Genomic DNA, 18,965 nt, shown 5'->3' with positions numbered 1-18,965 from the left:
ACATCCATACCTGATCACTGTAACAAACCATAGCTGTGACTAGATGGACCTTTGTCGGCAAAGTAATATCTCTGCCTTTTAATATGCTGTCTAGGTTGGTCATAACTTTTCCTCCAAGGAGCAAGCGTCTTTTAATTTCATGGCTGCAGTCACCATCTGCAGTGATTTTGGAGCCCAGAAAAATAAAGTCTCTCACTGCTTCCACTGTTTCCCCATCTATTTGCCATTAAGTGATGGGACCAGATGCCATGATCTTCATTTTTTGAATGGTAAGTTTTAAGGCAGCTTTTCACTCTCCTCTTTCACTTTCATCACGAGGCTCTTCTGAGTGTGGTGTCATCTGCATATCTGAGGTTATTGATATTTCTTCTGGCAATCTTGATTCTAGCTTGTGCTTCATCCAGCCTGGCATTTTGCATGATGTACTCTGCATATAAGTTAAATAAGCAGGGTGACAATATATAGCCTTAATGTACTTCTTTCCTGATTTGGAACCAGTCTGTTGTTCCATGTCCAGTTCTAAGTGTTGCTTCTTGACCTGCACACAGATTTCTCAGGAAGCAGGTCAAGTGGTCTGGTATTCCCATCTCTTTCAGAATTTTCCACAGTTTATTATGATCTACACAGTCAAAGGCTTTGGTGTAATCAATAAAGCAGAAATAGATGTTTTTCTGGTATTCTCTTGCTTTTTCAATGATCCAGTGGATGTTGGCAATTTGATCTCTGGTTCCTCTGCCTTTTCTAAATCCAGCTTGAACCAATGTCTTGGTTCACGTACTGCTGAAGCCTGGCTTGGAGAATTTTGAGCGTTACTTTGCTAGCATGTGAGATGAGTGCAACTGTGCAGTAATTTGAACATTCTTTGGCATTGCCTTTCTTAGGGACTGGAATGAAAACTGACCTTTTCCAGTCCTGTGGCCACTGCTGAGTTTCCAAATTTGCTGACATATTGAGTGCAGCACTTTTACAGCATCATCTTTTAAGATTTGAAATAGCTCAACTGAAATTCCATCACCTCCACTAGCTTTGTTCATAGTGATGCTTCCTAAGACCCACTTGACTTCACATTCCAGGATGTCTGGCTCTAGGTGAGTGGTCACACCATCGTGGTTATCTGGGTCATTAAAATCTTTTTTGTATAGTTCTTCTGTGTATTCTTGCCACCTCTTCTTAATATCTTCTGCTTCTGTTAGGCCCATATCATTTCTGTCCTTTTTTGTGCCCATCTTTGCATGAAATGTTCCCTTGGTATCTCTCATTTTCTTGAAGAGATCTCTAGTCTTCCCATTCTATTGTTTTCCTCTATTTCTTTGCATTGATAACAGGAAGGCTTTCTTATCTCTCCTTTCTTTGGAACTCTGCATTCAAATGGGTATATCCTTCCTTTTCTCCTTTGCCTTTAGCATCTCTTCTTTTCTCAGCTACTTGTAAGGCTACATCAGACAACCATTTTGCCTTTTTGTATTTCTTTTTCTTGGGGATGGTCTTGATCACTGCCTCCTGTACAATGTCACGAACCTCCATCCATAGTTCTTCAGGCATTCTATCAGATCTAATCCCTTGAATCTATTTGTCACATCCACTGTATAATTGTAAGGGATTTGATTTAGGTTATACCTGAATGGGCTAATGGTATTCCCTACTGTCTTCAACTTAAGTCTGAATTTGGCAATAAGAAGTTCATGATCAGAGGACCATACTTTGAGCATCTCTGCTTTAAACTAAGGAGAAGGCAATGTTACCCGACTCCAGTACTCTTGCCTGGAAAATCCTATGGACAGAGAAACCCAGTAGGCTGCAGTCCATGGGGTTGCTAAGAGTCGGACACGACTGAGCAACTTCACTTTCAGTTGTCACTTTCATGCATTGGAGAAGGAAATGGCAACCTACTCCAGTATTCTTGCCTGGAGAATCCCAGGGACTGGGGAGCCTGGTGGGCCGCAGTCTATGGGGTCACATGGAGTCAGACATGACTGAAGAGACTTAGCAGCAGCAGCAGTTCATGATCTGAGCCACAGTCAGCTCCAGGTCTTGTTTTTGCTGACTGTTCAGAGCTTCTCCATCTTCGATTGCAAAGAATATAATCAATCTGATTTCAATATTGATCAGCTGGTGAAATTCATGTGTAGAGTCTTCTCTTGTGTTGTTGGAAGAGAGTGTTCGCTATGACCAGTGCGTTCTGTTGGCAAAACTCTGTTAGCCTTTGCCCTGCTTCATTTTGTTCTCCAAGGCCAAATTTGCCTGTTACTCCAGGTATCTCTTGACTTCTGCTTTTGCATTCCAGTCCCCTGTGATGAAAAGGACATCTTTTTTGGGTGCTAGTTCTAGAAGGTCTTGTAGGTCTTCATAGAACCGTTCAACTTCAGCTTCTTCAGCATTATTGCTTGGGGCACAGACTTGGATTACTATGATATTGAATGGCTTGCCTTGGGAAAGAACAGAGATCATTCTGTTGTTTTTGAGATTGAACCCAAGTACTGCATTTTGGACTCTTTCTGTTGTTCTTTTGTTGTTCATACACCATCATTTTCACTTTATTCTATTTGTTAGAATTGAGTTACTTAGGTCTAGCTGAGTTAAAGCAGAAGAATTAGGTTCCACCTCTTGATGGGAGGAGTATTATACAATCTGTGGACATATTTAAAAATCAAATACACTGACTTTGGCAAAGAATGTGGCAGTACCCACTCACCCACCATGGAGGATGTGTGTCTTACCAAGGCCTCTGTGTGCTAATCTCTTCTTAACGCATGCTGTGTGATTAGCATGATGTTGTCAAAGCAACAGATCAAAGTGATGTTCTATGAGATGGCCAAGTGTCCAAGTCTCTTTTGACTATATTGTGAAAAAAGTAAAAGTTTGGAAAGGTTTACATAGCCTCCAGCAAAACTATGAAGGTGTAATGATATCTGCACCACATGAATACAAATGGTTTTTTGGTATTTTTTCCAACTGAGATAGAAAAGAACACATTCACCAAATCAATACCCACATACCAAACCGATCTGCTCTAGCAAAGATATCAGATCTATCCAGCAGTCATAATTGAGGCTACCAAATGAAACTTACTAAAGTGGAGGGTCTCCAGAATCCATCCAGTTTTGCAAAGAGGGCAGACTAATTAATTAAATGTAGACATAAGCGAGACCAACACCCCTGTATTCTTAAGATCCTTAATGGTAGCACTAATCTCCATCAACCGTCACAGAATGTAATATTGCTTTTGATTCACCATCTTGGCCAGAAGAGAAAGCAACAGTTTCAAAAGCTTCCACTTGGCCTTCTCCACTTAGCTCTTATTTGACAGGTCAAGGATCTGATGTGGGTGCTACCCCAACTGTTGAGTATGTCCATCCCAATTATACGTTTGAGGATAGGTCTGCAGGATAATTCTACTTCTAAAAAGTATCGTAATGAAATAATTAGGTAAATATATGCTAACATTACAGTAAGTGAAGCTAGACATGATTCCATTTACATGAAATGTCTAGAACAGGCAAAGCCACAGAGAAGGGAAGTAGATTAGTGGTTGCCAGGGACTACAGAGTAAGGAGTGACTGTTTAATAGGGATGATGAAAGTGTTCTGGAATTACATACTGAGATGCCGCACAAAATTGTTTAAAACCACTGAATTGTACACTTTAGAATGGCAAATTTTATGTTATATGAATTTTAGCACATTAAAAGAAGTCAGTTGTTGGCTGCCTGATGACCTGGCTGGTGGAGGCGGGCTGCTTTCCCCCTCACTCAATTTATAATATAGAACCCAGCTCATGGCGCCATACATTCTAGCACCCTGAGCCCTTGCAAAATGCTGAGGATACAAATATATTTCGTCACTCACATTAACCAATACATTGTGAGGCCACTTCCACCTGTTTTCTAGGAGTCCCTATTCACATTTGAAAGGCTCATGGCTTAAAAAATACAAAAAGTACAGTCTGGTGTCCAGGTTAAGCAAGGTCCCTGGCATCTTCAACCCCCAGCAGAGACTGGCTCTGCTCCTAACCGCGCTCTCTCAGCTTTTCTTTCCAATGGTTCTGGCTGCTGTGGGTCTTCACTGCTGCGTGTGGGTCTTCACTGCTGCATGTGGGTCTTCACTGCTGCATGTGGGCCTTCTCTGGCTGTGGCGAGCAGGAGCCACTCCAGTTGCGGGGCACGGGCTTCTCTCGCTGAGCGCTCCGGCTCTAGAGAGTGGGGGCTCAGGAGTTCTGGCCCGTAGGCTTAGTTGCCCCACAGCATGTGGGATCTTCCCGGATCAGGGATGGAACTCATATCTCCTGCACTGGCAGGCGTGTATTTTTTACCACTGAGCCACCAGGGAAGTCTATACTCTCCCAGATTTGAAGGAAAATACAATCTCTTCTACAAAAAGCCAGAAAGATAGGAAGAAAGGATTCAGAAAATATCACATCTCAAACGAGTATTTGTTGGACAAATTGTCTAGCAGTTTTCAAATTATGCTCTGCAGATCCCTCCTCCCACTAAGGTATCTTGATATGATCCACTTCTTCAAGCAGAGCAGCTCTACTTTGTTGAGTTTTAAACATTAAAAGCATGCTTAAAAAAAAAAAAATAAAAACCCTCTAATGGCTCAATTATGAAGCAGAGATCTGTGAATTTTGCTGATTTAATTATCTCCCCACCTCCCACACCCTCTGTAAGTACAAGCACCTTGATCTTCCCTGCGGGAACCATCCCTCCCCTGCTCTCAGTCCACATGATTCCAGAGGAGCTGACCCTGATCCCTGGGTTCCATGAGTATAATACAGCTGTTGGCTAATGAAAGTCCAGCATTCTTCCAACCACAGTAATACTTTAGGGTGGGCAAATGACTCAAGCCAAAATCACACCTAGGACTGCCAACTCCATCAGGAAAGAGGTACTATCTTTCCAAAAGTGGTTGCTTAGCTGGTGGATTACATACCCAAGGCTGATAACTATCTTTGCCACTACATGGGTGGAGCCTGCCTAAGACCAAAACAAAGAAAAGCAAAGCCAAGAGGAGAGAGATTAGGTCCAAATGACATCATTCAAGTCCCTGGATTTTGCTGTGTCTAAAAGTAAATGGCTTTTTAGTTATTTCAGTCTTAAGTCCCTCTTATAAGTCAGCATGAATTGTATTCCTGTCACTTGCAAAAGAGTCACAACAAATTTAAAATTATTTGCAAAAAAAGTATTGAAAAACCTCCATTTGGTCAATAAACCTCAAACCTTTACTATAAATCACAGTTGGAGAAAGAATTTTTAAAAAAAGAAAAAAAAAAAAAATGCTCCCAGTACACTTAGTCTCCGCCTTGATTGCACATTACACTCCCAAAATTACATGGGATTTTACAATTTCCACTGATAACTCTGAAAGTGAAGTCGCTCAGTCATGTCTGACTCTTTGCGACCTCATGGACTGTAGCCTACCAAGCTCCTCTGTCGATGGGATTTTCCAGGCAATAGTACTGGAGTGGATTGCCATTTCCTTCTCCAGGGGATCTTCCCGACCCAGGGATCGAACCCAGGTTTCCTGCATTGTAGACAGACGCTTTACTGTCTGAGCCATCTCCAAAAACAAAAGCACCCTGTGAGGTCAGCATTCACCTTGAAGACACTGAGGCTCAGAGACAAGATGACCTGCAGTCATCAAATTTGAAATCAAGGCTTCTGTCTCCAAATTATACCTTTTTACTCCTCATTACTGCTTTGCATAGTTCTCAGCAAGTCATGCACAAGGCTGGGAACCTGACCAGGCTCAGTACAGACTTGCCACCTGACAACATTGTTCCCCTGACCCCTGCCAACTTTGCTTTGTTTCAATAAGGCCTCACCCTGCTGCTTTCCACATCGCCCGAGATACAGACAAGCTCAAAACACAGCATCCCACTGTCCGCACATAAGGGTGTGTCACTCAACTGACTGGCAACACAAACAGTAGCCTTACTCTCAAAGTAGCCCGACAACTATCAAATGTGCATCAGTAGTTAGACCTTATCGAAGGAGGAAGAAATGACTCCTAAGTTATACCTATGACAAGAGAAGCCACAATTCAGCTAACAGCAACTAATACAACTTCTGTAACTATTGGAATCTGAAGATCCAAAAATCATTACTGACTAGAAAAACCCCAACAGCATACATTCAGAGTTTAAAAGTACATTAGGCTTACACTATATGTAAAAATTAATTCAAAGTAGATCAACAACCCAAGAGCTAAACCCATAAAACTCTTTGAAGAAAACAGGAAAACCTGAATAATCTTCACTACCTTAGACTTGGCATTGGATTCTTAGATATAATATAAAAAGCATGAGCAACAAAAAAAAAAAATAGATAAATACAACTCCATAAAAATTAAAAATGACTGTGCATCAAAAAACATTCTTAAGAAAGTGAAAAATCAATATACAGAAGGGGAAGGAATATTTACAAACCATATATTTGATAAGGGTCTAGTATCCAGAATATATATAAAACTTCTAACAATTCAACCACAGAGACAGACAACCTAATTTTAAACAAATAAAGGACCTGGACAGACACTGCTCCAAAGAAGACATATACACAGATAACAAGTACATGAAAAGATGCTCAGCATCATTCAGTTCAGTTCAGTTCAGTCGCTCAGTCGTGTCCAACTCTTTGTGACCCCATGAATTGCAATACACCAGGCCTCCCTGTCCATCACCAACTCCCGGAGTTCACTCAAACTCACGTCCATCAAGTTGGTGATGCCATCCAGCCATCTCATCCTCTGCCGTCCCCTTCTCCTCGTATCCCCAATCCCTCCCAGCATCAGAGTCTTTTTCAATGAGTCAACTCTTCGCATGAGGTGGCCAAAGTATTGGAGTTTCAGCTTTAGCATCAGTCCTTCCAAAGAATACCCAGGACTGATCTCCTTTAGAATGGACTGGTTGGATCTCCTTGCAGTTCAAGGGACTCTCAAGAGTCTTCTCCAACACCACAGTTCAAAAGCATCAATTCTTCAGCGCTCAGCTTTCTTCACAGTCCAACTCTCACATTCATACATGACTACTGGAAAAACCATAGCCCTGACCAGATGGACCTTTGTTGGCCAAGTAATGTCTCTGCTTTTGAATATGCTATCTAGGTTGGTCATAACCCTCCTTCCAAGGAGTATGTGTCTTTTAATTTCATGGCTGCAATCACCATCTGCAGTGATTTTGGAGCCCAAAAAAATAAAGTCTGACACTGTTTCCACTGTTTCCCCATCTATTTCCCATGAAGTGATGGGACCACATGCCATGATCTTCGTTTTCTGAATGTTGAGCTTTAAGCCAACTTTTTTACTCTCCTCTTTCACTTTCATCAAGAAGCTTTTTAGTTCCTCTTCACTTTCTGCCATAGCATTAGGGAAATGCAAATGAAAACCACAATAAAATGTCACTTCACACCCACTAAGATAGCTGTAATTAAAACAAACAAACCAAAAAATAGCAAGTGTTAGCAAAGATATAAAGAAATGGAATCCTTATATTTGCTGATAGCAATGTGAAATGGTGCAGTTGCTATGGAAAACAGTTTTGGCAGTCTCTCAAGAAGTTAAACATATATTACCATATAACCCCACAATTCTACTTCAAGGTATAGAGCCAGAAGGGTTGAAAACTGGTACTCATACAAGTACATGTACACACATGTCCACAGCAGCACTATTCACAATAGCCAAAAAGTGGAAACAACTGAAGCATACATCACCAGATGGATGGATAGACAAGTTATGGCATTTTCCAGCCATATAAAGGAACAAATTGTTCTGGTACATACTACAACATGGGAGAACCTTATAAACATTATCCTTAAGGAAATAAAGCCAGACACAAAGGAATATAAATTGTATGATTCCACTTACATGAAATATCTGGAACAGACAAATTCATGGAGATAGAAAGTAGATTAGAATCTAACAATATCTAGGAGGAGGGGAACATGGGGAGTTATTGCTTAATGGGTAAAGAGTTTCTGTCTGGGATGATGAAAAAGTTTTGCAAATAGACAGTGGTGATGGTTGCACAACAGTGTGAATGTAATTAATGCCACAGAGTTACACACTTTAAAACGGTTAAAATCACTAATTGTAAGCTATATATTTTACCACAACAATAACAAAAAACTTGAAAAAGCAAAAAAGAGAATGACGTGCTGACCCATCCTACAAAATTTTATACTAAGGTAAAGAAGCCAGGGGGCTTCCCAGGGGGCACAGTGGTAAAGAATCCACCTGCCAGTGCAGGAGATGCAAGAGATGCGGTTAGGTCCCTGGGTCAGGAAGATCCCCTGGAAAAGGAAACGGCGGCCCACTGCAGTATTCTTGCCTGGGGAATCTCATGGACAGAGGAGCCTGGTGGGCTACAGTCCATGGGGTCACAAAGAGTCAGACACGACTGAGTGACTGATTGAGCACACATGCACGCAAAGAAGCCAGAAGTAAAAGGCCACATACCGTATGACTCTATACAAAACATCCAGAATAGGTAAACCCATCAAGACAAAAATGCAGACTGATGGCTGCGGGGGCAGGGAGAATGAGGAGAAACTGTTGACTGGTGAGGTGTTTTACTGTGGAGTAATGGAACCGTCCTGTGGTCATGTATGGATGTGAGAGTTGGACTGTGAAGAAGGCAGAGTGCCGAAGAATTGATGCTTTTGAACTGTGGTATTGGGGAAGACTCTTGAGAGTCCCTTGGACTGCAAGGAGATCCAACCAGTCCATTCTGAAGGAGATCAGTCCTGGGATTTCTTTGGAAGGAATGATGCTAAAGCTGAAACTCCAGTACTTTGGCCACCTCATGCGAAGAGTTGACTCATTGGAAAAGACCCTGATACTGGGAGGGATTAGGGGCAAGAGGAGAAGGGGACAACAGAGGATGAGATGGCTGGATGGCATCACTGACTCGATGGACGTGAGTCTGAGTGAACTCCGGGAGTTGGTGATGGACAGGGAGGCCTGGCGTGCTGCGATTCATGGGGTCGCAAGGAGTTGGACACGACTGAGTGACTGAACTGAACTGAACTGAATGGAACTGTTTCGGAACTAGACAGAGGTGGTGGTTGTATACAACACTGTAAAAGCACCAAAAGGCACTGAATCGCTCAATTTAAAATGATTAATTTTATGTTATGTGACTTTCACCTCAATAAACGCATTGAAAGTACATGAGAGAACTCAGGCAATCACCTGGGAAGGAGAGATTAGGGCTAAGTAGCAAGGCAAGGACAACAATGTCTATGGTCTACAAATAAACACTTCTTTTTGAAAGAAAGAAAGAAACAGTGAGAGCTGTCTCTGGGCAGTACTGTCACAGGAGCACAGAAAAAAACTTGTAGGGCACCTGTCTTTGGAAAACTGCCAATCTATGTGGCAATCACATACAAAAAAATAACAAAGCAGTGAGATAATTAACAGAGAGAAATATACAACTTAATGGAAGAATAACATTGAAAGGGTCTATCTGTCTATGATGGGAGAACAGAGAAAGTGAAAGTGAAGTCGCTCAGTCATGTCCGACTCTTTGCGACCCCATGGACTGTGGCCTATCAGGCTTCTCCGTCCATGGGATTTTCCAGGCAAGAATGCTGGAGTGGATTGCCATTTCCTTCTCCAGGCGATGGAGAACAGAAAAGGCTTCAAAAAAGTGGTAACGCTGGAGGATAGTATAGAAGGATGAGTTTACCAGATAGAAACAGCAAGAAGATATTCAAGCAAGGTGAATGAGTAAAGCATAAATAAAAACAAGCAAGATATTTACAAGAAAATACGCAGGAGTGATATCATGGAATGTCATGGAACCAGATTCCATCGAAGGTTGGATTTCATAATATGCAGAGAATGGGAAAGCAACAGAGATTTCTTAGTAGAGAAAGGCAGGGGTTAGATTAACTTGTTAGAAGCATAACTAGGGGAATTTTTCCAGTGGTTCAGTGGCTAATACTCTGTGCTCCCGATGCAGGGGGCCTGGGTTCGATCTCTGGTGAGGGAAGTAGATCCCACAGGCTGCAATGAAGACTTCACATGACACAACAAATACCCAGTGCAGCCAAATAGGTAAGTAAATTTGTTTTTAAAGTTAAAAAAAAAAAAAAGGCAGATGACTCTGGCAGCCAGTAGGAAGGATGGATAAAAAGAGAACATGGGGCTTCCTCGGCGGCTCAGCAGCAAAGAATCTGCCTGCCTCTGCAGGAGACATGGGTTCAATCTCTGATCCAGGAAGATCCCACATGCTGAGGAGCAACTAAGCCTGGTGCCACAACTATTAAAAGAGCCCAGAAACCAGGACTATTGAGCCCACACACTGAAACTATTGAAGCCTGTGAGCCTAGAGCCTGTGCTCCACAACAAAAGCAGCTGTGATAAGAAGACCTCACACCATGAGGAGGAGCAGCCCCTAGCCGCTGCAACTAGAGAAAAGGCCGCACAGCAGCAGTGAAGACAGCCCAGCCAAAAACAAATCAAAAGAGAAGGAGAGATCATGGAGTGGACTCACATCCCTCCTGCTATGCCTAGCTCCAACCTGGACTCCCCAGGACCACCACCAACACGCCAAACCCTTACAGAAAAAAAAAAAATCAGTCATAGAACGTCAGGCCCAGTCCTACAAAGACTGAGGCAGGATGAGGTTCCTAGTTTTGTAACAGTAACCATTTTTAAGTGAACAGTTCCGTGGCATATAGTACATTCTAGTATATTCCCAATGTGCAGCCACTGAAGTTCTTAGTTTTGGATGAGGTCCAGAAAAGCCTCTGTGGTTTCACTGAAGTCAGGCTCTACCCACACCTGCCTGGAGTCCCGTGGCTGCCATCCTCTCTTCTAGCCTTTCCTGACCTGACCTGAACACAGGGCATATTGACCAGAAGCAAATTTTACCCTGTCTAATTCTTAGTCAAAACTTTTCAGTGGCTCTGTTTTGCCCAAGGAACAGTTTCAAATCCTGAATATGCCATACAAAGCTCTCTGCAACCTGTCATCTGCTTGTTCCTTCCCCTAACCTAAACATGTTGCAGAAGTCCTTTCCTCTCATGTTCCCTTGCTACTGGAGCTGCTGCCACAGGCTCTTTTCTTTCTCTTGCCCTGGAAATGGTATTGCAGTGGCAATCCACTCCGGCACTCTTGCCTGCCCCCTCTGCTTATCCTACCCTGGGGAAAGTTCTCACCCTATCTTCATTACTTCCTGGGAACAGCTCTGTTCGTCTCATTTCACCCCGGGGGCCACTCTGAGCCACACTTTGCTCTTCACTGTTCTCTGGACACGTGACTGCTCCTATCATACCGCAGGATGACGTTTCTCTACCTCCTCCTCTTCTACTTCTGTCATATTGCTAAGAAGAACTTTACCCTGAAGAATCCACTTCTGCTCCCTCTGAGCCTCCTATAAGCCCAGAGCCTCACTAGGTTTCACTCCAAAGTTACTGATATGTAGGTCTCTGCAGAGTACATTGTCAAAATCAGGGACAGGAAGCAGAATGGTGGTTGCAGGCCTGGGGAGAAACAGCAATGGGGAGTTACTGTTTAAACAGGTACAGAGTTTTTGTTTTACAAGAAGAAAAGAGCTATAGGGATGGTGATGGTGGTAATCGCACAACATTATGAACGTATTTAATACCTCTGAACTACACATTTCATGATTAAGATGGTAAATCTTATGTGCATTTTACCACAATTTTTTAAAATTTGGCAGAAAAGTTACTAGCACCTGAGATGTAGGAGAGAGATACACTATATCCCAGTCAGCTGGGGGTTGGCTCCTGGTCCCATTCTCCTTCACCCTCCTTTCTGAAAGAATGATGTGTCTCTATTAGGATGGCATGTGAACCCAGATACATTTGACCCTGGGGACTGACTACAGTCTGACTACAGACTGACTACAGACTGACTACAGTCTGACTACAGTCTCATCTTACTTTGGGAACAGCTCTGATCTAGGCCTTCTCAGTCACACCACAAAGAAAGTCACACTACAGGATACCCTGAAGATGGTTTGCACTCTGACTCTGGATGACATTAAACCTCACATTAAAAGTGATATGAAGCAATAAGCCCAAAATAACCTTAATGCTATTCCAAAATAGGGAAACAAGGTCTTTCCCAGGGAGTGGGGGAGAAAATTTTCCAAGTTATCATAAAACTCTTCTGGTTTCCTGCATATACAAGCCAAAAGTGTTTCAAAGTGGTGCATAGGAAGACCTCACACAAAGGCCTTTCTCCAGGTGTTTTAGGCTTCTAACGGCAGCAGCATCACAAGTGATCAGTGTGCTTCCACGTGAGTGGATGAACAATGCCCAATTTGGGCATTCAGTCTTTGCCTTTCTTCTGGTTTCTAGGCCTATGGTTTAAACACTCCATTCAGAAGCAAAGAAATAATATTTAGACTCCATCCTCCTAAAATATTTTATTTGAGTTTGGCAATGTTTTAAGTGGAACTAATCTAGGCTTTCAACTTTCTAGCCATGCAATCCTAGGCACATAACTTTCCTCATTTGTAAAATGGGAATATTTTGCAGGGTTGTTGTGAAGAAAATTAAACAAATATATATAAGGCATCTACCTGTGTACCTGGCCCAGAATATTTCATTTAACAAGTATTTACTAAGCATATGTCATGTGCCAGTCGCTGAGGATTCAGCAATGAACAAAAATGACTGTTCTTATGGAACTGACAGGGAGCAGGGGGCAAAGTACAGGGCCTGGCAAACAAACATGCTTAGAAAATGATAAATGCTATAGCAAAAAATTAACGAGAATAGAGATTAAGGTGTGCTATAGGGGAGGGTTTGCTATTTCTTAATAGAATGACTGAAGAAAGCCTCATTGAGAGTATGACATTTGACCACAGGATCTGAAGGAAATGAGATAATAGGCAATGCAGAGGGGAAAAGGGGAGAACACGTGCCAAGGAGGCACAAGCATACCTGCCTTGCTCAAGAGAGAATGAGGAAGCCAACGGGGCAGGGCAAGCAGTGGAGAGGAGGATAAGCCAGGTAACTGGAGCCCGGCCACTCTAAGGACTTTGGCTTGTTCTCCAAGGGATATGAGAAACCTCTAGAGGATACTGATCTATATGACTGGATTTACGTTTGAAAGGATTGCTCTGGCTGCTCTGAACTGTAGGCAGGCAAGGGGAGAAGCAGGAAACCAATCAAGAGGCTATTACTTCTCCAGGCAAGAGACAGTGGTAGCTTGGGTCAAGGTGGTAGGAGCAGAGGCACTGAAAAGTATCTAACTGTTGATGTACTTTAAAAGTAGAACCAACAGGATCTGCTGACAAGAGTGAATGTTAAGTGTGAACCTGTTAAAATGCCAGTTAGACATCCAGAATGTCAATTAAGGGATTGGATATGCAAGGCTAAAGCTGAGAGGAAACATCTGAGCTAGACACACAAATTTGATAATCATCAGTTAACAGATGATAATTAAAATTGTTAGAGTGGTTTTTAATTGCCATTTACTCATTACTCAATAAATGAATTACCCAGTGAATAGTAACTGCTATTATAGCCCCTTTGTTTTCTTAAGGTGCTTGAAATACTTGTCAACTCTTACCATGAATACTTAAACTTCAGTGCCCAACCTCTAACCCCACCCCCAAGCCCTCAATTCCCTTCCTTCCTTTAGAATTTTCAAATAAAATAGAAGATAAGTGGAGGCATTGTGGTGTTAAGTGGTAAAGGCACCAACTATAGAGTTAGACAGAATTGGGTTTGAATCCTCCATCCTCCATCTTAGCCACCTACTAGTTCCGTGACTTGTGAACCTCAATTTTCTTATCTGTAAGATGGGGCTAATACTAGCTATGTTACAGGATTGTTGTAATAATATGACATCCATTCATTCATTTGTTCAACAAATACTCGCTGAGTACTCATCACATGCTCAGCACTGCACTTAGCCCTAGAGTTACAGTAATAAACAGGCACAGATACTGTCCTCATGAGCTTATTGCCCAAGGATCCATAATATTTCTAAAGGACCAAACAAAAGTTTTAAATTTAAAAAATCATCTAAATAAAATAAATATGTAAAGCACCTCACACAGTGCCTGGGCAAAAAGCAAATGCTAAATAAATGACTATACTTATTAATTTATAATTAAAGCGTATCAATCTTCATAGAACTAATGACTTTTAGAAATTAAAAGGTCCAATTCCCTCATTCAACAAAGGAGCAAATTAACTTACTTCAAAATAAACTTACTCAGGACACCTCTTCAGCCAGGCCATATGCCAGGTATGTGGGATACAGAGCTGAGTAAAATAGTCCCTACCTTATGTCAAGTAAATAAACACGGAGGAGGCAACTTGCCCAAGGTAACCTGGGCAATCACTTAGGCTGAAAATCAAGTCTTCTAATTTTCATTGTTTTGATCTTCCCACCAATCCAAAATTATTCATTTCAAACAGAAGTACTTCAGGAAGAAGACTGTCCTGTGCCAAAGAGAGTGCCATCCTACAGCTCACTAATTCCTCTCAGGTAGTTTGTTGGAAAGGATAAGCCCTTTGGGCTTAGAAGTGGGTTTTTTTTTTTCTCTATAAACCATCAATAACAGGCAGCAGCTGGGACCTCAGAGGCTCTGGTAGGAAGTTACAGAAAGATAGAGAAAAAGAGAGTGAAAGCCTGCAGTCACTGAAGCCACTGGCTAAGCAGAAAGAAGTCAGGGCAAGGCCAGACCAAGATCTTTCTTCTTCATTCAGAGATTAAGTCATGTTCCCTCCAAGTTAGGATCAACTTCTGAACCCTGGCTTCTGCAATGCAGGAGACCCCAATTCGATTCCTGGGTTGGAACTCCATAAGACTGAAGATCCCTTGGAGAAGGGAAAGGCTACCCACTCCAGTATTCTGGCCTAGAGAATTCCATGGACTGTATAGTCCATGGGGTCACAAAGAGTTGGACATGACTGAGCGACTTTCACTTTCACTTTCTTTCTGAACCCTACCTTTGTCCCTCTGGCCCATCCATCCCTACTCTCCCTTCCAGCCCTCCTTAGAGTCTCAGCATTGAGTTACTAATGGAAGACAGCACTGTGAAGTAAAAAAAAACACATCTTGCAGTTTCACAAACCTGGCCTGAAACTTTGGCTCCACCACTAATTGTATGCTCAACTTCTCTGTTTCCACGTCTGAAAAATGGCAATAATACTTAATTTCTGGGAGTTGTGGTGAGTGTTAGAACTGCATCTACTGTTTAGATGTATCTAGAAAAACGCCTTGCATACAGAGGTTACTCAATACATGGTGCTATCATTAATTGTTAAAAATGTCAAGGTCTCTCTTGTCTACCATACACTCCTTCTAGTGACTGCAGGCTTCAGCGAAGCGCCACAGTTTAGGGATCCCACAAGAATATGGAGCATTCAGAGAGCTGTAGCACCTTTACTTGACCACCTTCCTCTATGTCTTGTCCCGCAACCTATACCAGCTCAGGTCCCCATTCTACTCCCCAATTCTGAAAAAAAACAAAATCTTTGAGCCTGTCTCCCCTGGTTCCTCTTCAAAATATTATGCTCTTTCCTTTCTTCTCTTACCACTACATTTCTCAAAAAAGAAGTCTGTGCTTGCTGCCTCTAGATCCTCACCTCATATCCACTCCTCGAGCCACAGCCATCTAGCTTCTGTCTCTACTCCTCCACTGAAACTGCCCTCACCCAGTCACCAACGACCGAGCAACCCCGTTTCAGGGCTCACCCTACTTGTTCTCAGCTCCAACAAACACTCACCTCCTTCTACAAATTCTTCTCATTCCTGGCTTCCCAGATTGATACTTTCTCCTACCTCTCTGCTCCTCCTCAGATGCCTTTCCCAACTTTTCTGGCTACACATATCAGAGTTCCTCTGAGGCCTACCCACAGCCTCCTTTCATTCCCATTTTTTTGGGTTTTACTCAAGCAATTTCATCTGTTCCTCTGGTTTTCATTCTCACTTAGAGGTCATCCTTCCTATATCTACAATCAATCCTACCCTTCTCAGGAACTCCAAAACTCCTATCTTTCCCAAGTGAGTGAGTGACAGTCGCTCAGTCCTGTCTGACTCTTTGTGACCCCATGGACTATAGCCTGCCAGGATCCTCTGTTCACGGAATTCTCCAGGCAAAAATACTGGAGTGGGTTGCCATTTCCTTCTCCAGGGGATCTTCCCGACCCAGAGGATCTTCCCGACCCAGGGATCGAATATGGGTCTCCTGCATTGCAGGCAGATTCTTTATCATCTGAGCCACCAGGGAATTCTCCTGAATGTCACCCATGAGCATCTCAAAACGAACATTTAGCTCAGTTCAGTTCAGTCGCTCAGTTGTGTACAACTCTTTGCAACCCCATGGACTACAGCACGCTAGGCTTCCCTGTCCTTCATCAACTCCCGGAGCTTGCTCAAACTCACGTCCATCAAGTCGGTAATGCCATCCAACCATCTCATCCTCTGTTGTCCCCTTCTCCTCCTGCCCCCAATCCCTCCCAGCATCCAGGTCTTTTCCAATGAGCTGGCTGTTTGATCAGGTGGCCAAAGTATTGGAGCTTTAGTGTCAGTCCTTCCAATGAATATTCAGGGTTGATTTCCTTTAGGATTGACTGATTTGATCTCCTTGCAGTCCAAGGGACTCTCAAGAGTCTTCTCCAACACCACGGTTCAAAAGCATCAATTCTTTGGCACTCAGATTTCTTCACAGTCCAACTCTCACTAGATGGACCTTTGTCGGCAAGAAATGTCTCCGCTTTTTAATATGTTGTCTATGTTTGTCATAGCTTTTCTTCCAAGGAAAGTGTCTTTTAATTTCATGGCTGCAGTCACCATATGCAGTGATTCTGGAGCCCAAGAAAAGAACGTCTGTCACTATTTTCATTGTTTCCCCACCTATTTGCCATGAGGTGATGACACTGTATGCCATGATCTTAGTTTTTTGAATGTTGAGGTTTAAGCCAGCTTTTTCATTAACTCCCCTAAACCAGCTCTCCAGCCTGTATTTCATGTGTTAACAGCATCACAGTGCTTCCCAGGTGGCACCAGTGGTAAAGAACCCACCTGCCAATGTAGTAGACGTAAGAGACACAGGCTCAACCCCTGGTTCAGGAAGATCCCCTGGAGGAGGGCATGACAACCCTCCCCACTATTTTTGCCTGGAGAATCCCATAGACAGAGGAGCCTGATGGGGTACAGTCCATAGGGTCACACAGAGCAGACATGACTGGAGCGACTGAGCACACAATGCCCAGACATCTAACATTTCTTCCTTCAGTCACTCAATCTAAACCAACACCCATGACCGCTGCCTTGGTTCCAGCCTCATCATTCGCTGCTGCAACAGTCTTCTGGCTGATTTCCCTGCCTCTGGTTTAATCAATCCATTCTCATCCTCCTAAGCATAGGCGTCAGAGATGTTCTAAAACACCATTCTAACCATGACATTCTCCATCTCAAATATCTACAGGAAAGCTCAACTCCAGTAGGATTTAAGGTCTTCACATTCAGATGTCCTCCCAAGCAGTCCAGCATGATGAACGACTGCCCATTCCCTGAATATGAATGCACTGCCACATTTACAATGCACAGAATGCATTCCAGGGCCCTCTCTGCCTGGCATAATTCTGGTCATTCTTAAAGACCCAGACTGAATCTCTCTGAAGCCTTTGCTAACTCATTCTTTGCCAAGCATTGAGACTCTCCTTCCTTTCTCTCTTAGTAAGTTTTTCTATGTCCCTCTATTACAGCACTTGTGATACTATATTAATTGTATTTCCTTATGTGCTATCTTCTTCTCAGTAATTTGTGGATGGCTCAAAGACAAGGATCACGTCACATCTCTGTACCTCAGCACACTTGCCCAGTCTCTCAAGATGAGCAACCAGGGGGTTTCCCTGGTGGCTCAGTGGTAAAGAATCCACCTGCCAATGCAGGAGACATGGGTTTGATCCCTGGTCAGGCAAGATCCCGCATGCCATGGAGCAACTAAACCCATGTGCCACAAGTACTGAGACTGTGTTCTAGAGCCCAAGAGCTACAACTACGGAAGCTTGCGTGCCTAGAGAAGGTGCGCAAGAGAAGCTACGGCAATGAGAAGCCCACGCATCATAACTAGAGAGCAGCCCTCACTCGCTGCAACTAGAGAAAGCCCGCACAGCAATGAAAACCCAGAACAGCCAAATAAATAAATTAAAATCTAAAATTTAAAAAAAAAGATGAGCAATCAGGTTCACTATCAATTATAACGGGATTCTCCCCCCCACCCCGCCCTGCCCCATATCAGGAGAGCAAACTCTGATGTCAACAGGAAGTCTTAATAAGTTCAACTTCCCCTCTTGGAAATGCTTCCAGATGCTGCTTGAACTCTTGACTCCAGAAGACGTATTCCTGATCTGATTCCTGGGGCCCCTCTGCCTGGAATAGGCAGGGGATAGGAGAAATTCCTACAGCTTAAAATTATTTGGAAAATGATTTCTAAAATGGGCTGAAATTAGAGGTAGCACCGGGAACTACCAGATCCATCTCAGAAAGTGATTTGCGAAATATCATCTTTCTACACCTTCAAAAGCAACTGAGATGATTATTACAACAACTGTGACGAGTTTTCTTGCCTTCAATTCCACGCTTCCTTAGGAAATTGCCCTGCACTAAAAGCAAGAGAACATATTTCCAGAAAAACATCTTTTCTGCCTTATTGACTATGCCAAAGCCTTTGACTGTGTGGATCACAATCAACTGTGGAAAATTCTGAAAGAGATGGGAATGCCAGACCACCTGACCTGCTTCTTGAGAAACCTATATGCAGGTCAGGAAGCAACAGTTAGAACTGGACATGGAACAACAGACTGGTTCCAAATAGGAAAAGGAGTACGTCAAGGCTGTATATTGTCACCCTGCTTATTTAACTTACATGCAGAGTACATCATGAGAAACGCTGGACTGGAAGAAGCACAAGCTGGAATCAAGATAGCTGGGAGAAATATCAATAACCTCAGATATGCAGATGACACC

At 42.9% G+C, this 18,965-nt stretch overlaps 1 protein-coding gene across 4 annotated transcripts in view; it reads right to left on the bottom strand.

Annotated features, from left to right (window-relative positions):
* The window catches only part of STIM1 (stromal interaction molecule 1), a 196,244-nt gene that overhangs the window by 129,333 nt on the left and 47,946 nt on the right, over window positions 1-18,965 (bottom strand). The window lies entirely within an intron of this gene.

This window comes from Capra hircus, chromosome 15 (assembly GCF_001704415.2).
Source record: "Capra hircus breed San Clemente chromosome 15, ASM170441v1, whole genome shotgun sequence".
Taxonomy (NCBI): domain Eukaryota; kingdom Metazoa; phylum Chordata; class Mammalia; order Artiodactyla; family Bovidae; genus Capra; species Capra hircus.
The sequence above is the reverse complement of the archived record's forward strand: the minus strand, read 5'-3'. Positions and strand labels throughout refer to the sequence as shown.